The sequence below is a fragment of the Schistocerca gregaria genome, chromosome 10 (genome assembly GCF_023897955.1).
Source record: "Schistocerca gregaria isolate iqSchGreg1 chromosome 10, iqSchGreg1.2, whole genome shotgun sequence".
Classification (NCBI taxonomy): domain Eukaryota; kingdom Metazoa; phylum Arthropoda; class Insecta; order Orthoptera; family Acrididae; genus Schistocerca; species Schistocerca gregaria.
Window position 1 is genome coordinate 38,394,844 of NC_064929.1, and position 21,400 is coordinate 38,416,243.

General features: G+C 48.4%; 3 non-coding genes across 3 annotated transcripts; all 3 read left to right on the forward strand.

Moving 5' to 3' along the window:
- The first annotated feature begins 9,451 nt into the window (after window positions 1-9,451).
- On the forward strand, window positions 9,452-9,523 carry Trnat-agu (transfer RNA threonine (anticodon AGU)). The gene has a single exon. It is a non-coding gene; the product is annotated as a tRNA-Thr (tRNA).
- An 8,718-nt stretch (window positions 9,524-18,241) lies between these two features.
- Trnat-agu (transfer RNA threonine (anticodon AGU)) lies at window positions 18,242-18,313 on the forward strand. Its single transcript has one exon. It is a non-coding gene; the product is annotated as a tRNA-Thr (tRNA).
- A 163-nt stretch (window positions 18,314-18,476) lies between these two features.
- On the forward strand, window positions 18,477-18,549 carry Trnar-ucg (transfer RNA arginine (anticodon UCG)). The gene has a single exon. It is a non-coding gene; the product is annotated as a tRNA-Arg (tRNA).
- The last annotated feature ends 2,851 nt before the right edge of the window (window positions 18,550-21,400 follow it).

Genomic DNA, 21,400 nt, shown 5'->3' on the forward strand with positions numbered 1-21,400 from the left:
TCATTGTGGCCAACTACGATCCGATAAAGAATGCACGAAACCTGAAAGACACCCTCACTGATACATAGAGAGTAGTGTTTGTCTGCGGAATAGTGGGAGTGCAAGGGTCTGTGACGTTGATATGGCTGTATGTAGCATTAGAAGTCAACAGGGGGGTGGGCGTAGCTGAGATGGTAGAGATCTCGCTTAGCGTTCTAGAGGTACTGGGATCGATACCCAGCGCCCCCAGAATTTTTAACACACCTACATGCGCAACTTGCCATGCAAGTGGAATAATTCACAAAAAGCAGAGATGTCTAGGCAGATACAAGCGAACGATTAGCATCCACAATTGGCAAGCGTGCTTTTATTCGTGCGCAGGAAGCACCCTCCTCCCACACCTACACTTACTTTAGAAACATTACAAGTGTTCCCATAAGATTCTGAAGCCTACGTCGGAAAGATCTGCCTTGCGCAGAGTTCGCGTAAATCCCACTGCACGGTCCCATTCTTTGCGTGCAGTCGGCTGCTACTGGTGTTGCTGGTTGTGACTGCTGATAACAGATGCCGTAGCAATCAATTCATGGAGTGAGTTGTATGTTTTGCGATAGTCTGTCTCTGACAAGCAAGCACAGGTGATATAGGTGCGAACACAGGAAGCTTGCAGCCCCTCGCTGCCTGCAGACACAGAGCAGCCACACTAGGAGAACGGCCTAAGCCGCAGGCGAAATGTGCTCATTCGCTTTGGCGCGACGTCGAACTATAAATAAGGCTGTCACTAGCGTGAGCGTCGTGTAAAGTCGGAAAACTCGGCTGCATAGGTGATTGCCAAGTTTGGTGAGCGTTTCGTGGTATGATCAGTGCAATGGAGACGCGGAAACTTGTTGTGGCCCAGTGTTTTGCAGATGGACGACAAGAGTGGTACACAGTAGCAAAAAGCGAGGCACTGCGTTGGCATGATCAATGGAGTGCACAATGGGGCTCGAGATGTGCTTGTTACCTGAGGTGCTGTGTGATTGTCGACAAGGAGTGAAATGGACCAACTTGTGACAGCCCTTTCAATTTAAGACGTTAAAAACAGACAGAATTTGCATTCGTAATACCAGAGCATCGAAACTACTTGGAACTCTTGTGTATATGAACGTGTCCGCGCCTTTGTACTCTGGTACCTTCGCCGCTACAAACCAACCAACCATCGTGTCCGTGCACATCAGAGTCGCAAAGAATGGAGAATAGCCAGGCCTGGTCGTGTGAGCAGCCGTAGCTTAGTTGGCAGATCGTTCGCTTAGTCTGTGAAAGGTCTCGGGTTCAAGCCCCGGCGCCTCCATGTTTTGTGGTCAGTGCATGGTAAGTGTTGGTCGCGGCGAACCTAAAGGCACGCAAGAAGTTGCAAGACAAGCGTCACAGACTGATATGATGTATACTGACATAAGGAGAGCAAGATGTATGTGTGGGGACCGGCTGTTATCGAGGTGTCATCGAGTGCAGATCTGTCTTAGGTATCACGGCTGAACGTCATTGAAGTCTAGAGAGTGGACAACACGTTCGTCTTACTCAGAGCGGTATTCGAACTCTATTTTTGACGTCATGCGTGCCACTATCATTGTGGCCAACTACGATCCGATAAAGAATGCACGAAACCTGAAAGACACCCTCACTGATACATAGAGAGTAGTGTTTGTCTGCGGAATAGTGGGAGTGCAAGGGTCTGTGACGTTGATATGGCTGTATGTAGCATTAGAAGTCAACAGGGGGGTGGGCGTAGCTGAGATGGTAGAGATCTCGCTTAGCGTTCTAGAGGTACTGGGATCGATACCCAGCGCCCCCAGAATTTTTAACACACCTACATGCGCAACTTGCCATGCAAGTGGAATAATTCACAAAAAGCAGAGATGTCTAGGCAGATACAAGCGAACGATTAGCATCCACAATTGGCAAGCGTGCTTTTATTCGTGCGCAGGAAGCACCCTCCTCCCACACCTACACTTACTTTAGAAACATTACAAGTGTTCCCATAAGATTCTGAAGCCTACGTCGGAAAGATCTGCCTTGCGCAGAGTTCGCGTAAATCCCACTGCACGGTCCCATTCTTTGCGTGCAGTCGGCTGCTACTGGTGTTGCTGGTTGTGACTGCTGATAACAGATGCCGTAGCAATCAATTCATGGAGTGAGTTGTATGTTTTGCGATAGTCTGTCTCTGACAAGCAAGCACAGGTGATATAGGTGCGAACACAGGAAGCTTGCAGCCCCTCGCTGCCTGCAGACACAGAGCAGCCACACTAGGAGAACGGCCTAAGCCGCAGGCGAAATGTGCTCATTCGCTTTGGCGCTACGTCGAACTATAAATAAGGCTGTCACTAGCGTGAGCGTCGTGTAAAGTCGGAAAACTCGGCTGCATAGGTGATTGCCAAGTTTGGTGAGCGTTTCGTAGTACGATCAGTGCAATGGAGACGCGGAAACTTGTTGTGGCCCAGTGTTTTGCAGATGGACGACAAGAGTGGTACACAGTAGCAAAAAGCGAGGCACTGAGTTGGCATGAACAATGGAGTGCACAATGGGGCTCGAGATGTGCTTGTTACCTGAGGTGCTGTGTGATTGTCGACAAGGAGTGAAATGGACCAACTTGTGACAGCCCTTTCAATTTAAGACGTTAAAAACAGACGGAATTTGCATTCGTAATACCAGAGCATCGAAACTAGTTGGAACTCTTTTGTATATGAACGTGTGCGCGCCTTTGTACTCTGGTACCTTCGCCGCTACAAACCTACCAACCATCGTGTCCGTGCACATCAGAGTCGCAAAGAATGGAGAATAGCCAGGCTTGGTCGTGTGTGCAGCCGTATCTCAGTTGGCAGATCGTTCGCTTAGTGTGTGAAAGGTCTCGGGTTCAAGCCCCGGCGCCTCCATGTTAGACGTCTGCGCGGAAAGCACCAGGCAGGAGGTCGCGCGGAGCTCCGCAGGCGTCGTCGGTTTGTTTACTTCGCCGGATTAGGCGCTTCGTTCTTCGTGATTTCATCTTTCACGGTTTGTAAGTAACATCATGTCGACATTTTCGAGAGCTAACACCGCTCAGTGTGTATTTGATAGAAGTGCTGTCCGCCCTACCGCGTTTGAAATACACGAATGGTTATTCGAAGACTTAAAAATACCGGAAGAAATTGTAGACACCTTTCAATTGGACTTTGTACAATATTGCTTGTTCTTAAAATTTACCTCTGGGGACATGTGTGAAAAATTTGTTGCTAAATTTGGTGGCACTCGTCGTTTTAAGCATTCCGACGGCAGTATTAGTAATGTGCAAATTGTGGCGTCAGGGTTTGGAATTCGATCTGTCCGTGTTTTTAGTGTACTGCCGGAATGCCCTGATCAAATTTTGTCTCGTGCCTTGTCGCGATTTGGTGACGTTTTGAACATTACCGTGGAGAAATTGTCCAGTGCCTATCGTTACAAAGTTGCTAGTAGTGTCCGTAGTGTACGGATGGACCTGAAACATCACATTCCTTCGTACTTTGTAATCGGTGGGGTTCGTGCACAGGTCTCGTATATCGGGCAACCGCCGACATGTGCCGTCTGTCATTCTACGGAACATTTGAGGAGTGACTGCCCTCGACGACGGCCTGTTCAGTTACCGCGCGAAGATGTTGTGGGTGGAGGCGTAACATTGGTGCCCTTCTGAGCGAGGTTGTAGCCGGAAGACCCTTTCCCGGGCCGACCGACCGACCGGCCGAGCGACCGACGGCCGTTGCTTCCGTCGAAGACACGTCTGTCGCGGGACATCGTAACACGACTGTCGGGCAGGAGGAAATGGAGGTTGTCCAGGACCCGCCTCCCCCGACCGACCGTGATGATGCCGTTCACTCGGCACCGGTGGAGGTAACAGACGCTTCTTTACCCCCGCCGCCCCTTCCGGTGCCTACTTCTGCCGATAGTGTCACGGCTTCAGCGGAAAGTAAGAAGCCACGTCGCCCGCGGGGTAAGGGTAAACAGGTCAAGGATCCGAACCCGGCCGCCCTCGCGCATCCGCCCGCCACGGAGAGTGGCAGTGAAAGTGAGGCAATGTCACAGGGTTCCTCGCGTAGTAGCAGCCCCGCCAGGACAGAGAAAATTCGCGCACACACTGAATGGTTGAAACAATTTCTCAGTGCCGGGAAGGAACAGGACTTTGCCGCTGCGAAACGTAAATTAGAACAGGGCAGCGAGCAATTACCACAGCGTCCGCGCAAACATTCTGTGCCGTCACAGCCGGCCGTGGCATCGCGCGGCGGCCAGGCAGCGGCCACCCAGACGTCTGGCGACGCACGACCACCCCCGCCACCTGACAGTCGCAGCCCGTGGTGGCAGCAGCAGGTGGACGAGGGGGGACAGTAGGAATGGCCGCAGACCCACACCGTTGTCATGAGATCACCTACATGCAATTGACCTAGAAACGGATGTGTCTTGAACTGTGTCCAGTGTATTGTTGTGCCATATCTTTGTAGATTTGCTACCAACCACTACAGTGTTTTAAGAATATTGAGATTTCCATTTAATGCCAACTGCCATTCATTTAAGTATAAGTCCGGCGTTTTATCACTTCGTTGGTGCTTTTTATATTGTTTTGTCTTGTCCATCTGTTTAAAATGTCAACGCATTCACTCCCACCGAGTGTGTTTTCCGTTTTGACTTCAAACGTTGCCGGAATCTCAGCGGTGCACAAGGTAGCTGCCTTTAAAGATGTTTTATATCATGGAAACTTTAGTATTGCTCTTCTTCAAGAAGTGTCTAGTGATGTTTTTAGCAATATTCCAGGTTACGATGTTATTTACAACCTTAATAGTGACAATAACTGTGGCACAGCAATTTTATATAAGTCGTTTTTCGAACCTACGGACATCAGACTTCTCCAAGATGGTCGCGTACTGGCGTGTGTTATTGAGGGTGTCCAATTTGTCAACGTCTATGTGCCCTCGGGGACTGATCAAAAACGCACAAGAGCTCGTTTCTTTACCACGGACGTCTGTCCCTTTTTAGCTACGGCTCGTTCTCTTATATTCGGCGGTGATTTTAATTGTGTTGTTGCTAATGCGGACCAGTATCCCACCCCCACTAAATGTGCAGAACTGAACACCCTTTTAACTGCAGTGGACTTGCGTGATACGTGGCGTCACTACCACCCAACCCTGACGCAGTATACGCACTTTTCTACTGGCGGGGCCAGTAGAATAGATAGGATCTATGTTTCACGGGAGCTAACAGATGCTTTATGTGCCGTCGAAGTTCTGCCTGTCGCCATGAGTGATCATTGTGGCTACGTGTGTGCTTTGCGGTTGCAGTGCTGTCGCGCGAAATCACTCGCAGGGTACTGGAAATTAAATACCGGGTATCTGGGTGCCGAAGGGCTCCGTGCAGAGCTGTGTGTCGCATGGCAGCGGTGTTTAGCAAAGGTCCCTCATTACGGGTCCTGCATCGAGTGGTGGGTGGCGCATGCCAACCGCTTCTGCGGAAGGCGGCGCAATTATATAGTAGAGAAGCGAGTTACTGGCACAGGCGTATGTTGGCATTCTATCAGCAGTGCCTCCAGGATGCTATTAATTCACCTGTTGCCCCCGACGCGAACATTAGTCTCCGTCTGGGCAAAATTAAAGCTAGGATTCTGCGGCTGCACCGGGAAAGGTCGAAGGGTTTAACGATCCGGAGCCGTCCCTTGTGCCACGTTGATGACGAGGAGCCGTCGCTCTATCACCTTGCCCGGGAGAAGAAACAGGCTCGCAAAAAGTATATTGATGCGTTGGATACTGATGCGGGGATTGTCTTATCGCAGCGGCACGAAATTGTACGCCATATCGCCGACTATTATACTTCGCTTTTTCACGATACTGCCGCGGACGGCGAGGCCATGCGAATTTTATTAGAAGACTTAGCCGACTGCATGTCCGACCCTGACCGTGAAGAGCTGGTTGCAGAGATGTCGAACCAGGAAGTCTTACAGATCTTGAAAGCCAGTACAACGGGCAAGTCGCCTGGCCCCGACGGTCTTCCTACAGAGTTTTATGTTACTTTCTGGGACATTGTAGGGGACAAGTTTACGGTAGTGGTGAACGAATTGCTTCGCGGCGTTGTCATCCCGAGTCAGTTTCTCGAAGGGCACATTGTTCTGATCCCCAAAAAACGGGGTACGTGCCGGGTCACCGATCTGCGGCCGATTACGCTGTTGAATGCTGATTACAAGTTGGCCGCCAGGTGTGTTGCAGCGAAGTAACAGGCAGTAATGGACAAAGTCATCTGTCCCTTTCAATCACGCGGCGTTAAGAGGCGTACCATTTTCAATGCGGCATCTACCTATCGTGACGTCATCGCATACTCCGCCGTCCACCGACTTTCAGCAGCAGTCCTTTCTGTGGACTTTGCCAATGCGTTTGACAGGATGAGCCACGATTATTTGATGCACGTTATGGAAAGGATGGGCTTTGGCTTCCGCTTCATTCGCGTGATACGCCATTTCCTGACAGGGGCCAGTTCGGTGGTGACAATCAATGGATGGAGAACGCCACCTATAGTTCTTAGTAGATCGGTGCGACAGGGCTGTCCCTTATCTATGTACCTTTTTGTAATTGCTTTGGACCCACTGCTGCGTGCGCTGGACCGCACGATAGGCGGCGTGGGCATTCATCGTGCCTCAGTGACGTGTCTCGCTTATGCTGATGACGTAGGTGTTTTTATCGGCGACGACAATGATTTTCATGAAATACGGCCCTTACTGCGGTGGTATGAATGTGCGTCGGGTGCCCTGATTAATCCAAGGAAGACTGGGCTGATTCCTTTAGGAAATTGCAAAGTGGATCCCGATCAGACATGGTTTCGAGTAGCCCGTACTCATACGATCTTGGGACTTGATGTAACCGCTAATCCTCAGCAGATGCGGGCGCGCACCTGGCGCCGGCTGCTGAATCATGTCAAAGGCCTATGTAAGACTTACACCAGCCGACATCTCACACTCCTCCAGAAAGTCGACCTCATTAACAGCGCCGTGTATTCTAAGGCCTGGTACGTGGCACAGCTCCTGGACGTTCCGCGACCCCTCGCCCGATCGTTTTCGCAGGCCGCGTACTGGCTCCTGTGGCGCCACGAAATTTTCAAGGTTCGGGCGGCAACGTGTGTCCTCGACACCACCTTCGGGGAACTCGGCCTCGTAGATTTTTCCCGGAAGTGTTCGGCGCTGCTGGTGCACCGCACGGCCGCCCTGCAGGTTGACAGCCCGGATGGAACGGCGGCGGCCATGCTCGTCGCTTACCGGCCGCCCTCCGAGAGCGCACCGGTGTCCGTTGTGGGCATCCCGTATCAACTCGGCTACGTCCGAGCTTACTACCTGCAGCGGAGCTATGTCCTGGAAGCGGCGCTGGACAGGAACCGGAATGTTCGCCGACTGTATGCGGCAATGGTGGGGAGGCCACCCCCTCACAAGCTCGCTCTTCGCTTCCCCGCGACCAACTGGCGGCAGGTCTGGCTTAATGTTCATCATCCTGTGTTGCCCTCCGGCGTTCGGTCCCAGTGGTATAAACTGGTCAACAATACGGTGGCCACAAACTAACGTCTTTCGGAAATCCGTCTGCTGCCATCTGCCAACTGTGGTGCTTGTGGCGTTCCGGACACAAGGGAGCATCGCTTTCAGTGTCGTTTTGTGGCACCAGTCTGGGCCCTGTGTAGGGTCATGGTGGCTCTGATCAACCGGACGACACCCTCACACGTGACTGTCAGTGATGTTCTTGCACCAGGGTTCCAACCCTTCCCTCGCACCAAGCACAATGCAACGGTGTGGCTCCTAGGCCACACGGTCTACGCAATTCTGGAGTGCCACGTTCAGGATGCGTCTACGTATTTAGCGTACTTGTGGGATGCACATTCCCATGTACAGCGGCTGAAGCATTACAACGAACTTTTTGCTAATTTTCTGCGTGCTGCGTTACAACATGGTTACGCAAAAACGTTCAATCATTGATATATGGAAAACAGTGTTGAAGACTGAAGAGGCTATCTATTCTTGTTCATTTTTCAATCATTTTTGTTTGCCTTTGACCCGATGGTTCTGATGCGTGTGTGAGGCTATTATGCGTTACAGAAGAAAAATGCTTTTTATACTACTTTCATTTGGATCACAGCAGTGGTGCGTTTCGTTTCTCATATGGAAGTGGCAATATTATTTTACTTTTATTTTATTACATACATCTTATGGACTTCGTAGTGAGTTTTTAGTTTGTCCTCTCCACGCGCATCTTGTTCACCAAGAATGGTCATTGAATTTCTTGTGTATCTTTTAACGAAGAACTCTATTCAGACATATTGCTCGTAGTCGCCCGTGGCTTCTTGTAGGATGGATATTTTATTTTGACATTTTCATCGTCTGCAGGGGTGCAGTGTCTTTCATTGTGCATTTCAAGGATAACAGATAATTTGATTTTGTGGAAGACTTTTCATTTCTTATTAGATTTTCACGACATGATCCACGAGAGAAGCCGTATACCACCACGACAGATATGATAGCGTTGAAGCTCGCCGATGAAGGCATATTTTGGTGAGGGCAAGGAGGGCCATAAGGGGAGATGGGAGGCCCTTAAAAAAAAAAATCCTGTTACGGTCGTGTTTCTCCAGTTCTGAAAAAGAAACATACCGTTTTAATGTAGCAATTCTGCATTACGAAATCATCTGAATGTTGCTGTTGACCATTTTGTGCTTGGAGATGGTCTTGAGCTTGAAACACACACAACAAGACCGGTGTTAACTAGCGAAATGGTCTTCAGAGTGCCCTTACCGCGAGATTTGACTGGCACTTGGACATCTAAAGCAACGTCGGCAAGTAACTCGTTCGGCTTTTTAGTCACATCAAGTATGTGTGTTAATTTTGACGCCGGTAGCTCTGCAGATTGTCATGCAATTCCTTTACCTCTCAGAAATGATTATGAAATAAAAGTGAAGTACGTGACGAGTGTGACGTTAGGAAAACATTAGGCAGCATGGAGAGATTCTGTATTTGACCAACCAACCCAAACGAGTACTGTGTGATCTGCTACCCAGCAGGTATCCAACGAGGCAGCACGGCTAGCTCAGTCAGTAGAGCACGAGACTTAATCACAGGGTCGAGGGTTCCAGCCCTACGCTTGTCGGATCGGAATTTTTTTCCGCTGCAGATGTAAATTACCGATTTTCTGATTAACGTGATGTAATGGAAATAGCAACTTCAAAATTTGCCTACGTCTCCATCAGTCGCAAGAAAATGTATTTAAAGGTGAAGGTGATTTTGTAGACATATTAAAGTCATGTTCTGAAGTGCAGGTGGTTTTGTTTGGAGAGGACATCGGCTATGTGTCAGATGTGTAGCCAAGCAGTATTGGGTCGCCATAGCTGCAAATATTAGTTTAAAATATGAAGTGTTGTCAGCTGAAGTCTGATGATTCAGACGACCGTACGGACGAAGTACGCAAAAGTTCCGCTCGGCCGCGCCTCTTTAGCTCAGTGGTAGAGCACTGGTCTAGTAAACCAGGGGTCGTGAGTTCCATCCTCACAGGAGGAAGACGAATTCTGGAAATCAGTTGCGCGTCATGGCCGTATAGCAAACAGTATCTGTGATGACGAACAATTAGCGACAGGCGTTTTATTAAGAATTACTCTCAGATGTGATTAAGGCGAATGGCGCAGATAAAGCATTTGCCAAAGCGTTACGGCATAAGGTGGGACGAGGCTGTCTGAATTACATTTTATAGATGTATTTCTCACAAATCTCTGAGCCTCTCGTCGTCGTCGTCGCTTCTGCAGAAGTAGCAAATGGCCATCGTAGCAAATGCGGCGAGGGACACCCTGCCATCGATTCCGAATGCGCAAAGTGTGTGGTCTTGTTTTCCTATCTATGTTTGGTCGGTCTCGTAAGAGGTTGAATGTAACGAATGGGTGGGAAAGAGTAAGGGGCAGCTGCTGCGTGGAACGAAAACACAATTACTCAGGCCATTCTGGCTCTAGCTGCCGACGCGTACGGACGTGCCTCCTTTTGCTGCGTGTTGTCAGTGTTTCGCCAGTGTATACTTTTGCGTTTCGGTGTTTCTGAGTTTTGTGATTTTCTTCGTGTGTAACTTGTGATTCTTCTGCCTGCTGTGTTCTGTTTTTGTGTTTTCTATCGACGATTATTTGTCGTTTGTGGAGATTACCGGAATCTCCCCTTGATTACTGCATACCATGGCTACAACTGTGAGGAAGAATACGCTGGTTTTTGCCTTCGCTAAGGAAACCCGACGTGTTCAGCCGACTGCTCTGGAAATTCATGATTGGCTTGATCAGGTACTTGGCATAAATTCTGATCAGGTGCATACCACTCAGTTAGATACTGACAACTACTGTGTTTTCGTAAAGTTTTTGGATCCCGTTTCGGTCGATAAAATTATTGGAAAATTCGGGTATCATGTCGAATTTTTGCCTAGAGACTGCACTACAAGTAAAGTGGCTATCAGGAGAGCTGATGCTCTTTATAGATCTGTGCGGGTGTTAAATTTACCTATCGAGATAGATAATGAGAAAATCAAGGATGCCCTGTCTCAATATGTTGAGGTAAAGGATATAGTTAACGAACGTTGGTCGAAGCAATTTAAAATTCAGAGCTTCAATGGTATTCGTTCGGTAGAGATGGAAGTAAAGACGAATATCCCATCTCATATAACTGTTGACGGGCATAAAGCACACGTGATTTATACTGGTCAAACCCCTACGTGCCATATATGCAATGAATCGGGTCATTTAAGGCAGGACTGTCCCCGTCGTGTCTTTGTACTAAAAACAAATTTAGTCCAACGCCGCAAGATGACCTTGAGCGAAGTTTTGGCAACCGATAACACGGCCAAACAGGGTGAGGGTTCGGATCCTGTACCTAGTTCTGGAACTATTGCAGTTGACGGCAGTGATTTTCCACCCCTGGTAACACGCTTCAATTGTGATTCCTCTGCCCGTGAGTTAGACGTACTAACCAAGAAACGACCACTTGAACATACAGATGATCATTCTGATGATGACACCTCCCGACAATCTCCTGCTGTACGTAAACAGAAAGCTGGCGATGAAAATCTGCATGTGCCCCAAGACGGAATGCAAGTGGATTTAATTGCAGTTTCTGATACATCTCGCTCACTGCCAGAAAATGCAACGGCAGCTGCCGACAGCGAGAAAGTAGAAGTCCCCCAAGCAGTGACAACTTTCCCAGCTGTAAACAGTTACCGACGGGAACTTCGCTGAAGCGGTAGAACAACAACACCGCGACACCGCAACAGCACAGCAACCGGCACCAGAGTGTAAACAAGAGAAAGTGTTTACTCCTGAACCGGAAAATAAGCAAACACCGTCGCAAGCATCACAACAAACGAAGGTAGCATGTAAACAGCAGGCAGTGTTTACAAACCAGGTCTCTCTAGACACTGCTGCTGAAGCGGCCGCGTCGAGTGTTGCCACAACAAAATCAGGTCAGGGTTTTCAGGGCGTCCACCGCCGTACGCTAAAACCACAACCGAATCTTACTGTTTCTCGCACCCAAGCCAAACAAAAAGCGGACAAGTCAGCCGTAAAATCACAGAAAAATATACGATATGAAATTGTCAGAGAAGGTGCTCCAGATGAGCCTCCTGACACACTCAATGTCGAACAGCCCCTCAGTACTAAGGTGCAGGATGACAATGGCAGACAAACTAACGTTTAGCGACCGTGTTACTAGGACTGCTACCAAGTTCTGAATGACTGTAGTTCTAAACCGGATTTCAGCACTCCAAAAGTACAACAGTTTTTTTTTGACCAACTTTGTCGGTAGCCAATAGCAAGTTAGAGATGCAAGCATACTCTATCGCAACGATCAATATAAATAAAATTCGAACCTCATTAAAGCTAGCTGCTCTCGAGGAATTTTTGTATGACTCTGGAACCGATATCGCTTTGCTACAGGGGGTTGTAACGACGGAATTTGTAATACCAGGATACACCGCAATTGTTAACGTATCTTGTGAAACACATACAGGAACAGCGGTTCTGCTCAGGGAAGGGATTCCCGTATGTCAAGTGGAGCGGTTGGAATCTGGAAGGGCAATTAGTATTAACGTTTTAGGTAACACATTGATTAACTTATACGCGCCCTCAGGAAATAGTAGTAGACAGGACAGGGCAGCATTTTATAAAGAGGAACTTATATATTTATTACGTCGACACCCAAACAGTTTTATAATGGGCGGTGATTTTAACTGTGTGTTAAATCGTAAAGATCAACAACCACATTTTAACGGTTCTTTGGAACTTAAACGCCTAGTAACCGACCTAAAACTTAATGACGCATGGGAATTAAAATATCCATCGAAGGTTGAATATACGTATATAACACAGACTTCGCGCAGTAGAATAGACAGAATTTATGTTTCCCAAAACTTGGAAAGATGTCTAGTAAATTCAGAAATCGTACCTGTATATTTTAGTGACCACTGCAGTATGAAGGAGTGCATTAATTTAGCTCCACAGCCGATTCAGATTTTTAGGAACCAGTGGCATCTAAATGTCTCTCTCTTAAAAGAGCAAGGTTTGGCAGACGCGGTATCGGATGCGTGGACCTTATGTCTGCGGTCGATCGAGAGGTACCCCACAGTATTAGACTGGTGGATTAAGGTTGCAAAGCCGAGACTGAGAAAATTGTGTACCAGATACAGCAGAGAAAGAGCGTAGGAGTTAAAAAACTGGAATTTTATTACAGTTTGTTGCGGGACCTCTATGACCAGGCAAACGTGTCAACCATTAGATTACAAGACATCAGACACACCAAAGCGAAATTACTCGCCATTAAAAGACAACAGATGGGAGGTTTAAAACTGAAGTCCAAGGCGAAGTCGGTGGTAGATGATGAAACAACATCCTTATATCATCTGCTTCGGCATGCAAAGAATAGGCGACGCACTGTTATTAGTTAACTTAAAACCCCCAATGGGACAACACTGACGTCTCAGAAGGAGATTCTAAATGCAGTATACCAGTACTACTATGCATTATAGTCCTCCAGCCCACCTCACGAGGGGTCTCTGCAAGAGTTTCTCAGTGTTTTATCACCACAATTGACAAGTTCTGAAAACGACGATATCCTTTCTGAAGTCAGTAACGAAGAGGTTCGTGAGACAATAACCAAGTCCCCGGTGAATAAATCTGCTGGACCCGACGGACTCCCTGTAGAATTTTACAGAAAGTTCTGGTTCTTAATTGGTGACATGTTTACATGCATTGTCAATGAGATTTTTAACGAGCAGACGATACCTGCAGATTTTAAAGACAGCAAAATTGTACTTTTACCGAAAAACAAAGGGACGAAAAGTTTAAACAACTACCGCCCTATTTCCCTTTTAAACACTGACTACAAAATAGTATGCAGGATTTTAAAAAAAAAGAGACTCTCCCCTCTGACCGACAAATTAATTAGTCAACATCAGTCATGTGCAGCAAATAGAAGTATTTTTAATACGATTTCTGAATATAGAGACATCATCGCCTTAGCATCGGTTTCCAATATCAAATGTGCTTTACTTTTTATAGATTTTAATAAGGCTTTCGACTCGGTGAATCACCGCTTCCTATTTGAGGTACTGACAAAAATGGGACTCGTCCATAAAACAGTTAATGTTATAAAAAACTTTGCTACTGGTCTGAACGCTAAATTAGCTGTCAACGGTCAGCTGACGCGGCAAATTCAAATAAACCGCGGCATCCCACAGGGAAGTCCCTTATCTATGTTTTTGTTTGTTGTGTCGTTAGAGCACTTTTTAAGAAGTGTTCATGAAAGGTTAAAGGGCATAACTATAACTGGCAGGAAAACTGTAGTGAGAGCCTATGCTGACGATGTTGGTGTCGTCATAAGAGGGCAAGATGATGCAATACGACTAGGGGCCATTCTTCAAAACTACTGCCGCGCATCGGGTGCGACAGCAAACTAAAATAAAAGTACAATCCTGGGAATGCGGGGTCTTGAACGGATACACAGCGATTGGGCGAAGTCAGGTACCACCCATAAAACCCTGGGGACAATCCTGACGGCATGTCCAATGAGGATGACAGCCCTCAATTGGAAAGAGGTATTAACAAAGATTCAAGGGGGACTTATTGAGAACTCACAACGACTTATGAACCAGGTTCAGAGGGTCAGGTTCATTAACTTATGCATTCTCTCAAAGGCATTTTATATGGCATAAGTTTTTCCCTTGCCGAAGTTGATAGCTCAGAAAATAATGTCGAGGGTTACAAATTTCTTATGGAAGGGGGAAATCTTCAGGGTTAACCTAAGAACTGCGACTCTACATCCTAGAAATGGAGGCCTCGGACTGGTGGACATACGCAATAAAGCATCTGCGCTTTTCATAAAAAGGTCTTTAAACATATTTCACGCCAACCCCGGCAGTATTACTACACAATTGTTTAAATGTGTCCAACCAGAAAGCCTTAAACCACCGGCAGACGTACAAAAAATTTACCCCCGCCTGCGATACGTTAGGATCTTGTACACAGAATTGAGCTATGTTAACGAGAAACTCAAAACTTCACTGCACATTACAGCCAGAGATATCATGAGACAAAGACAACAATATGAAGGACAAAGTAAAATTGCCACGAAATATATGAGTCACAACTAGGATGCAATTTGGGAGAGTATTAGTTTTAACGGGCTCAATTCACATGTGGTAACGGCATGGTACAAAGCCGTCAATAATATTGTCAGCACCAACGAGCGGCTTTATAAAATTGGGAAAGCTGAAACCCCCTTATGTCAGAAATGTAAACTAGTTGACACTGTGATTCATAGATTTACGTGTGCTGGAAATCTCAACAATTGGCATTGGCTCAGGAAAAGTCTTGCACTACTGCAACGAACGTCACCCAATTCCATTACTCCTATGGTGCTTTTCAGACCTGAAACTAAATATTACCCGAAAACCAAAAATAATGCAATACACTGGTTTATGGGACAGTTTGTCCATTACATTATCAATAAAATAGGAGGTGACGACGAAACGGAATTCAAGCTTTTTATGCAAATGGAGTACAGCAACATTAAACAATATTCAGACCACAGGAAAATGTATGGAAACATGCTGATCATTTTATTCGAACGAATAGGTGTTGGTTAAAGCGCACAGTCTAACACTAAATCTACTATTTTAGGAGTACTGCAGAAGTGAAGTATGAATCTACGTTCAAGATGACGGAAATGCCTCTTCTTTTATCCATTTATGTTACGTCTGCAACCCAATAAGTGTCTCATAAATGCTTGATGTATATTGCAATATAATCACATGTTTAGTACTCGAATGTCTGTTGACTGAAAACTCGAATGACGGCTTTGCAATGAGATCTCCCCCCAGACGTCGTACAATCAGTGCTCCTTACCACAATAAAGAGAGCAGGCGAAAAATATACACGACTATACCCGCTTTTCTATAACAATTAAAATGCACAGAAGGAGCCATTCGGTGGGAGTGATGGTGGGGGCATCGTGGCCAGGCCTCGAGTTCTTTGACCCCTGCCCTCGTTGTCCCCGCCATGCGCCTCCTGATATGCATCCTTATAAAAAACAATAAAAAGCGGTCCAAGGCGCCAGACTAAAAAATAAATAAATAAATAAATAAATAAATAAATAAAACAAAAAAAAATGGATAAGGCAATTAAAAAAATGGATAAATCGTCGGACTTCGGATCTGAAGATTACAGGTTCGAATGCTGTCACGCTCGTGATTTTCCAGTACTAAAAAAGAAACATACCGTTTTAATGTAGCAATTGAGCAGTAAAAAAAAAAGAGTCGTAGAGCAAAAAAAAAAAAAAAGAATGGATAAGGCGTCGGACTTCGGATCCGAAGATTGCAGGTTCGAATCCTGTCACGGTCGTGTTTCTCCAGTTCTGAAAAAGAAACATACCGTTTTATTGTAGCAATTGTGCAGTACGAAACCGTCTGAATGTTGCTGTTGACCATTTTGTGCTTTGAGATGGTCTTGAGCTTGAAACACACACAACTAGACCGGTGTTAACTAGCAAAATGGTCGGCAGAGTGCCCTCACCGCGAGGTTTGACTGGCACTTGCACATCTAAAACAACGTCGGAAAGTAACTCGTTCGGCTTTTGAGTCACATCAAGTATGTGTGTTAATTTTGACGCCGCTAGATCTGCAGACTTTCATGCAATTCCTTTACCTCTCAGAAATGATTATGAAATAAAAGTGAAGTACGTGACGAGTGTGACGTTAGGAAAACATTAGGAAGCATGGAGAGATTCTGTATGGTACCAACCAACCTAAACGAGTACTGTGTGATCTGCTACCCAGCAGGTATCCAACGAGGCAGCACGTCTAGCTCAGTCGGAAGAGAATGAGCACAGTGTCGTGGGTTCAAGCCCTACGCTTGGCGGAACAGAATTTTTTTCCGCTGCAGATGTAAATTACCGATTTTCTTATTAACGTGATGCAATGGAAATAGCAACTTTAAAATTGGCCTACGTCTCCATCAGTCGCAAGAAAACTGTATTTGAAGGTGAAGGTGATTTTGTAGACATTTGTGAAAGTCATGTTCTGAAGTGCAAGTGGTTTTGTTTGGAGAGAACATCGGCTACGTGTCAGATGTGTAGCCAAGCAGTAATGGGTCGCCATAGCTGCAAATATTAGTCGAAAATATGAAGTGTTGTCAGCTGAAGTCTGATGATTCAGACGACCGTACGGACGAAGTACGCAAAAGTGCCGCTAGGCGGCGCATGTTTAGCTCAGTGGTAGAGCATTGGTCTAGTAAACCAGGGGTCGTGAGTTCCATCCTCAGAGGAGGAAGACGAATCTTGGAAATCAGTTGCGCGTCATGGCCGTATAGCAAACAGTATCTGTGATGAGGAACAATTAGCGACAGGCGTATTATTAAGAATTACTCTCAGATGTGATTAAGGCGAATGGCGCAGATAAAGCATTTGCGAAAGCAGTACGGCATAAGGTGGGACGAGGCAGTCTGAATTACATTTTATAGATGTATTTCTCACAAATCTCAGAGCCTCTCGCGGTCGTCGTCGTCGTCGCCGTCGCCGCCGCTTCTGCAGAAGTAGCAAATGGCCATCGTAGCAAATGCGGCGAAGGACACCCTGCCATCGATTCAGAATGCTCAAAGTGTGTGGTCCTGTTTTCCTGTCTATGTTTGGTCGGTCTTGTAAGAGGTTGAATGTAACGAGTGGGTGGGAAAGAGTAAGGGGCAGCGTCTGTGTGGAACGAAATCACAATTCCTCAGGGGGTGTGAGCGTTTTGAGATGAGTCGTATATAAGTTATAATTTGTCGTCAGTGACCGTTTGGCCTAATCGATAAGGCGTCGGTCTTCGGATCCGAAGATTGCAGGTTCGAATCCTGTCACGGTTGCGTTTTTCCAGTTCTGAAAATGAAACATACCGTTTTAATGTAGCAATTGAGCAGTACGAAACCGTCTGAATGTTGCTGTTGACCATTCTGTGCTTGGAGATCGTCTTGAGCTTGAAACACACACAACAAGACCAGTCTTAACTAGCGAAATGGTCGGCAGAGTGCCCTCACCGCGAGTGTTGACTGGCACTTGCACATCTAAAACAACGTCGGAAAGTAACTCGTTCGGCTTTTGAGTCACTTCATGTATGTGTGTTAATTTTGACGAAACTAGCTCTGCAGATTGTCATGCAATTCCTTTACCTCTCAGAAATATTATGAAATAAAAGTGAAGTACGTGACGAGTGTGACGTTAGGAAAACATTAGGAAGCATGGAGAGATTCTGTATGGGACCACCCAACCCAAACGAGTACTGTGTGATCTGCTAACCAGCAGGTATCCATCGAGGCAGCACGGCTATCTCAGTCGGTAGAGCATGAGACTCTTATTCACAGGGTCGTGGCTTCGAGTCCTACTCTGGGCGGAACAGAATTTTTTTCTGCTGCAGATGTAAATTACCGATTTTCTGACTAACATGATGTAATGGAAATAGCAACTTTAAAATTTGCCTACGTCTCCATCAGTCGCAAGAAAACTGTATTTGAAGGTGAAGGTGATTTTGTAGACATGTGTGAAAGTCATGTTCTGAAGTACAGGTGGTTTTGTTTGGAGAGAACATCGGCTACATGTCAGATGTGTAGCCAAGCAGTAATGGGTCACTATAGCGGCAAATATTAGTCGAAAATATTAAGTGTTGTCAGCTGAAGTCTGATGATTCAGACGACCGTACGGACGAAGTACGCAAAAGTTCCGCTAGGCCGCGCCTCTTTAGCTCAGTGGTAGAGCACTGGTCTAGTAAACCAGGGGTCGTGAGTTCCATCCTCACAGGAGGAAGACGAATTTTGGAAATCAGTTGCGCGTCATGGCCGTATAGCAAACAGTATCTGTGATGACGAAAAATTAGCGACAGGCGTTTTATTAAGAATTACTCTCAGATGTGATTAAGGCGAATGGCGTTTCGAGATGAGTCGTATATAAATTATACTTGGTCGTCAGTGACCGTGTGGCCTAATGGATAAGGCGTCGGACTTCGGATCCGAAGATTGCAGGTTCGAATCCTGTCACCGTCGTGTTTCTCCAGTTCTGAAAAAGATACATACGGTTTTAATGTAGGAATTGTCATGGCCGTATAGCAAACAGTATCTGTGATGGCGAATGGCGCAGATAAAGCATTCGCCAAAGTGGTACGGCTTCCGTCTTTGGCGGAACTCGAGAGAGTTGCGCCCTTCGAGGATTGATTTCCGCAATCGTCGAAGCGATAGGTTTAGCAGCAGCAGCAGTTCCAGTAGCGTTTCCCGTCGCAGTTCCAGCGGTTCCAGCATTTCCAAAAGTTCTGGCAGCGCAGGCACCAGTGTCAGCAGCAGCTGCAGCAGCCTCCGCCCCCGCAGCACGACTCCTGTCGCCGGTGCAGCCCTTCCTGCTCGCCGTTCTCGTCGCCGGCTGACGCAGTCTGCCCCGTTCGTCGTCATCGCCGCCGCCTCCGCCAGCCCGCCGCCGAGCCCGTCCTCCTCCGCCACCGCAGCAGCAGGGCGGGGACCCGGACCCCGCTCCCCGCCGTCGCAGCAGCAGCCGCCGCCGCCGTCATCGCCTTCCTGGACTTGTGCAGTGTAGTGTAGTGTTTGTCTTCGTTGTCTGTCATCCTTAGTGTTTCTTTTTCCCTCATCCCGTTCAGTTATTGCATTTCACCATTACCATCCCTACCACCACCGCCTCTATCACAGCCATCACTTACACCTCCCCCTCAGCAGCTGCCACCACCATTGCTTGGTGTGCTCAAACACCCCCCGCCTCCTACATCCCACCCCTCCTCACCCTTCCCTCCCCAGCTCCCTTTGTCGCTCCTTCTCCCCCAACCACCTCACCTGACCCCTTCCCTCCACTCCCCCACGCCACTTCATCCGCTCGTGCAGCCCCCGCCCGGGTTGTGGCTCGGAGAGCCACCACCCGTGCCGCACCTTCACCAGCACCAGCACCAGCACCTGCACCTGCGCCCACACCTGCATCATCTGCAGCGCCGGCCCCAGCACCACTGCCGGGACCTGCCTCCCCCCAACATCTCCAGGTTGCTCCTGTACCCCGCCCCTCTTCCCATCCTGTAAAACGACCAAGTGGCACCCCTGCCTACTCCACTCCCAAGAAATAACAGCCCCTTCCCCCTCCTCCCACCAAAGATGCCATGGATGTCTCCCCACCCGCCCTTTCTACCGCTTCCTCTACCACCCCCTCCTACAGATACCTCCTTTCCCGGCCAGATCCCCCTCTCCTGGAGGCCCGCAACCTCACCTTGCTCCTCCGCCAACACTTTCCTGGCGCCCCTATCTCCCTTCTCACCCCCCGTAGGGACTCCGTCCTTATCACCTCCTATAGCCCTACCCTCCACACCGACATCCTATCCCGCATCCCCATTACCCGATTCGGCCCCAATGCCTCTCTCGCCCCTGCTCCTTCCCCTTCCTCATCCCGTCAACACCAACCCCCGCGTCGCCCGCCAACCCTCACCACCGTGATCACTCGGCTTAGTCCGACGATCACGGAGGAGGAGATGTTGGCAGAGCTTAAGGCGCATCCCTACCTCGATGTTCGTGCCGTTCGCCAGATCCACAACCCTGCCGGCCCCACCCGCCTTATGTGGGATTTTTCTGAGCACGCTCCTTCGATCGACCTTCTCCTCAAGGAGGGTGCCCTCCTCTTCAACCGCCGCTACAAGGTCGACCCTTCCCTCTCCCCTCCCCAGTCCATCCGATGCCAGAGGCGCCTGCGCTATAATGCACACCAAACATCTGAGTTCCGCGAGGCCCCTGTCTGCCCGCACTGCAAGCAAGCGCACTTCCTCCAGCAGTGCCCCAACCTTCAGTCCCCTCCATCCTGCAACACCTGTAACCTCCCTCACCCCACATACTCCCAGAAATGCAAGGCTCCACCAGCCCCTTCCACTCCTGAATTCACCGTCCCTGTCCGCCCTCTGGATGACACTACCCTCCTGGTAACTCCCTTCTCCCCCCCCCCCAACTGCCGAGGGCATCATCCGCTTTGTCACCATTGTCCTCCGAAACGTCCATCCTTTTCAGCGCCCCCACACCCTCCAGCAGATATCTCTCGCTGCACGCTCCGTGTTCCATCTCAATACCTATGCCACCTACTCCCATAACCAGGCCCACTTCACCTTCTCCCATCTTGACACCCTCGTCTAAATTCCCATCATGGCGCGACAGCACCGTTTCTTGTTCAATAACATCCGCTCCCTTCCTGTCAACAAGAACCTACTTGTGCATACACTCACGACCCACTGCGTTGCTGCCTTCCTCCTGAACGAAACATTTCTCCAGCCCCACATCACCGTCCACACCTCCCCCTACCTCCTTCATCGCTCCGACAATCCCCTCCCAATAGCGCGTGGTGGAGTCGCCATTGGCCACCACCGCCAGACCCCTGTTCGGCTCCAACCCCTGCCTCCTGACCCCACAGAACATCTGATCCTCATCCTCTTCTTCCCCGGCCTCACCTTTACCTGTGCCACCATTTATGTCCGCTCCACTGCCCCTATTCCTTTCGACTTCCTTTCCCACATCGACCGTACCTTCTCCTCCTACGTGATTGCCGCCGACCTTAACATCCATAGTCGCTCCGCTGCCCAGCTACGGCGGTGGCATCGGTTCCTCGCCACCCTGCAAGGAGATGTCCTTCCTCTTCCCCAACACACCCGCCCTGAATCCAATACCACTCCCGATGTTGTCCTGGCCTCCCCCAACCTCCTTGGCCGCATAGCGGTGGACGTCCTTGATCCTATTGGCAGTGACCATCTCCCTGTCCTCCTTACCATATCTGACGGTCGTCGCCCCCGTCCCGACCATCGCCTTGACCCACCACCCAAGTATGTCCATGATTACTCCCGTGCAGACTGGAATGCCTACCGGAATACCC